Source organism: Diorhabda sublineata, unplaced genomic scaffold (genome assembly GCF_026230105.1).
Source record: "Diorhabda sublineata isolate icDioSubl1.1 unplaced genomic scaffold, icDioSubl1.1 Dsub_69, whole genome shotgun sequence".
NCBI classification, from domain to species: Eukaryota; Metazoa; Arthropoda; class Insecta; order Coleoptera; family Chrysomelidae; genus Diorhabda; species Diorhabda sublineata.
The window spans coordinates 65,567-70,000 of record NW_026614292.1 but is presented as its reverse complement, the minus strand read 5'-3'; the positions used below and the strand labels follow the sequence as shown (position 1 = coordinate 70,000).

Sequence of the window (4,434 nt, the reverse complement as noted above, 5' to 3'; positions counted from 1 at the left end):
ATCACAAAAAAAAAACGTGTGTTTAATCACATTATATGAAATATAACATTATTTGTTTTTATTTATAGAGGCGGCAGAGCAAGTTATACATATATATATATATATATATATATATATATATATATATATATAAATTCATATATTTTGTCGATACAGTATAAATGATATAAAAAAAAACACTGGTCAGACGTCCAGTCTTCGAAACTTTATTATTTCTCTCGGACACGACGACCGCGTTATCATTTTAAATATATATAATATATACACTTATTTATCGACTATATATACGTAAATATAACTCTACCAAACAAATTTTATGTATTTCATATAAAAATACACACGATCAATTTATGGTAGTAATAGCGTCGTTGTGTTCAAAAATTGCGCAAATTTTTTCTATAAAAAATTTACGCTGCTTTTCGCATTTTAGGATGCCGCACAAAAAAAAAATACGCACAAGTTTATAGTATGTGCGTGTGTTTTCTTTTAGTGTGCGTTATTGTGTCTCACACATCCAACACGCTTAGTCATTTATTTTTCTATAATAAATTGAAAAATTTTAAATTCTAAGCAGTCTTTTAAATTGATACGACCCTCAGTCAGGAGTGGTCCGGGAACGAGTATCCGAGGACCGCAATGTGCGTTCGAAATGTCGATGTTCATGTGTCCTGCAGTTCACAAGTTGACGCGCAATTAGCTGCGTTCTTCATCGACCCACGAGCCAAGTGAAGTGATTCACCGTTCAGGGTAATCATTTTATTATGTCGTTTTCTCATATTCTATTCGTCGTATTTTTAATATTTGATTATTAAATTAATAATAATATTATAATATTTTATACGCGTATAGAATTATCTAACGACATTTATATAATATATATATATATATATATATATATATATATTATTTATTAAATGGTAATTATATATAAATTTTAGAGAAATTATAATATCGTACTTAAAAATATCCGATAAATTTTAACCGCTGCACATGTTTTATTACAAACGAGGCGCGCATAGACAGATATCTCGCACGATATATTCCTCTTAATTATTACAAGTTTTTTAATCTTGAAAGTTTTATACAAATTTCGACACGGTCGGGCGTAAATCTTCGAACACCTTCGAAATAATACGTGAAATATTATTTCTAAAACGAATTTTTATACATATCGAAAGAATCGACACGTGCTTAAAAGTTTCGTTTAGGTACCCGGATGAAGAAAATGTCTTATCATCTCACATAATCATCATCACATATAATATTGTCGAAATTTTTTTGTATTACCTTCGATCGATAAAAAACTTATGTAATAATAAAAAAACGAAATAAAATTTCTCCATAAAAATACAGAAGACAGACACACACGACGACAACAACAACAACAACAACAACAGACGACGTTTCAATAATCTATATATTTTTCGTTTATTATAATAACGATTCTTTATATTAGAACGTTTTTAGTTAACAAGAAATTTTGTTAATGATCGTTCTGTCAATCGTTAATATATATATATATAATAATAAAAATATATTGTTACTACTATTGTGTCGTCATCGTCGTTCGTCGTCGTCGTCGTCGTCGACTCCTTCTACTAATCTATGATAAAAATTTTTCGTTATTTTTACTGTAAATTTATATATGTAGATATATATTTTATAGACGTATGAAATATATTTATCTTTTTTTTTTTTAAATATTATTCGAAACTTGTTCGAATTTTATAAAAAAAAAAAAAAAAAATTTCAATATATATACATCATATATTTATATCATATATAAATTTTCTTTTGAAGAGTTCGATTATTTTGTAGAAAAGAAAAATTTCTTTCACAATTATATATAATATAATAATACAGACTTGATTTCGTTTTTTTATTTTTTGTTTAAAAACGAACAAATACTCTGTAATGATCCTTCCGCAGGTTCACCTACGGAAACCTTGTTACGACTTTTACTTCCTCTAAATGATCAAGTTTGGTCATCTTTCCGAAGCATCGGCGACGCCGAAACGCCACCGCGCTCAGTCCGAAGACCTCACTAAATCATTCAATCGGTAGTAGCGACGGGCGGTGTGTACAAAGGGCAGGGACGTAATCAACGCGAGCTTATGACTCGCGCTTACTGGGAATTCCTCGTTCATGGGGAACAATTGCAAGCCCCAATCCCTAGCACGAAGGAGGTTCAGCGGGTTACCCGGGCCGCTCGGCCAGGGAGGACACGCTGATTCCTTCAGTGTAGCGCGCGTGCGGCCCAGAACATCTAAGGGCATCACAGACCTGTTATTGCTCAATCTCGTGCGGCTAGAAGCCGCCTGTCCCTCTAAGAAGAATTATTTGTACGCCGACAGTAAAAACCGCGAACGGCAAGAGCCGAAACTCAATACCGACGGGCCTTTGGGATGTCGAAATACGCCTAGTTAGCAGGCTAGAGTCTCGTTCGTTATCGGAATTAACCAGACAAATCGCTCCACCAACTAAGAACGGCCATGCACCACCACCCACCGAATCAAGAAAGAGCTCTCAATCTGTCAATCCTTCCGGTGTCCGGGCCTGGTGAGGTTTCCCGTGTTGAGTCAAATTAAGCCGCAGGCTCCACTCCTGGTGGTGCCCTTCCGTCAATTCCTTTAAGTTTCAGCTTTGCAACCATACTTCCCCCGGAACCCAAAAGCTTTGGTTTCCCGGAAGCTGCCCGCCGAGTCATCGGAGGAACGTCGGCGGATCGCTAGCTGGCATCGTTTATGGTTAGAACTAGGGCGGTATCTGATCGCCTTCGAACCTCTAACTTTCGTTCTTGATCAATGAAAGCGTTTTTGGCAAATGCTTTCGCTTCTGTCCGTCTTGCGACGATCCAAGAATTTCACCTCTAACGTCGCAATACGAATGCCCCCATCCGTTCCTATTAATCATTACCTCGGGGTTCCGAAAACCAACAAAATAGAACCGAGGTCCTATTCCATTATTCCATGCACACAGTATTCAGGCAAAATTTTGTCCTGCTTTAAGCACTCTAATTTGTTCAAAGTAAACGTGCCGGCCCACCTCGACACTCAGTCAAGAGCACCGCGGCGGGATTGAGTTGGGCCGCCCTTGCGAGCTAAGCCCACCGGCAGGACGTCCCACGACACGCCAGTTGACACCGCGTACGATGAACCAGCGGCGTGGGACACAGATTCGACTACGAGCTTTTTAACCGCAACAACTTTAATATACGCTATTGGAGCTGGAATTACCGCGGCTGCTGGCACCAGACTTGCCCTCCAATTGATCCTCGTTAAAGGGTTTAGAGTGTACTCATTCCGATTACGGGGCCTCGGATGAGTCCCGTATCGTTATTTTTCGTCACTACCTCCCCGTGCCGGGAGTGGGTAATTTGCGCGCCTGCTGCCTTCCTTGGATGTGGTAGCCGTTTCTCAGGCTCCCTCTCCGGAATCGAACCCTGATTCCCCGTTACCCGTTACAACCATGGTAGGCGCAGAACCTACCATCGACAGTTGATAAGGCAGACATTTGAAAGATGCGTCGCCGGTGCGAGACCGTGCGATCAGCGAAAAGTTATTCAGAGTCACCAAATTGTACGATGACGAGCAAGCCCGCCACCGATTGGTTTTGATCTAATAAAAGCGCTCCTTCCGTCTCCGGTCGGAACTCTGTTTGCATGTATTAGCTCTAGAATTACCACAGTTATCCAAGTAAATGTGGGTACGATCTAAGGAACCATAACTGATTTAATGAGCCTTTCGCGGTTTCACCTTAATTTGGCTTGTACTGAGACATGCATGGCTTAATCTTTGAGACAAGCATATGACTACTGGCAGGATCAACCAGGGAACTACTATTTGTGTATTTTATATATAATAAAACTATTATCGAAAAAGTTTTAATAACAATATCCACCACATAATGTGAGGATGAGAATTATGATGACGTTTTTTCATATTACATATATTTTATATTTATACACATAATATTTTATATTCATCTATATTCTCGTATATAATAAACACATTGTTATTTACTTTTTCGTTTGCGTGGTGTTTGCTGCGCTTATTATTGAAAATATATAATTTTCGGCGCCACGCTTTATATATTATAATATATTTTTCTTATATTTCATAAAATTTTCACCGAATCGACTATAAATTTATCTAAAATTTAATCGAAATGATATTTTAAATAAGATATAATTACGTCGACCGGAATAGAATTTCGACATTATCTCTACCCTTCGCTAGATTGTAAGCGACATGGTTTACAATTAGATAATAATGAACGAAATTTTTATTCTCGCTCGGAATAATGAGAGTTATCGCAATTTTGTGTAATAATATAAATGTTATATTATTATATATATTTTTATAGACGATCGCATATGAATCGCTCGCGGTAAAACGCTAGCTAAATTCGCGATCTCGCAATATATAATTTAAT

General features: G+C 37.1%; 1 non-coding gene and 1 pseudogene across 1 annotated transcript; both read right to left on the bottom strand.

Moving 5' to 3' along the window:
• Positions 1–589: 589 nt before the first annotated feature.
• On the bottom strand, positions 590–750 carry LOC130452307 (5.8S ribosomal RNA; annotated as a pseudogene).
• Positions 751–1,912: 1,162 nt separating this feature from the next.
• LOC130452309 (small subunit ribosomal RNA) lies at positions 1,913–3,834 on the bottom strand. Its single transcript, XR_008910936.1, has one exon. It is a non-coding gene; the product is annotated as a small subunit ribosomal RNA (ribosomal RNA).
• Between the last annotated feature and the right edge of the window lie 600 nt (positions 3,835–4,434).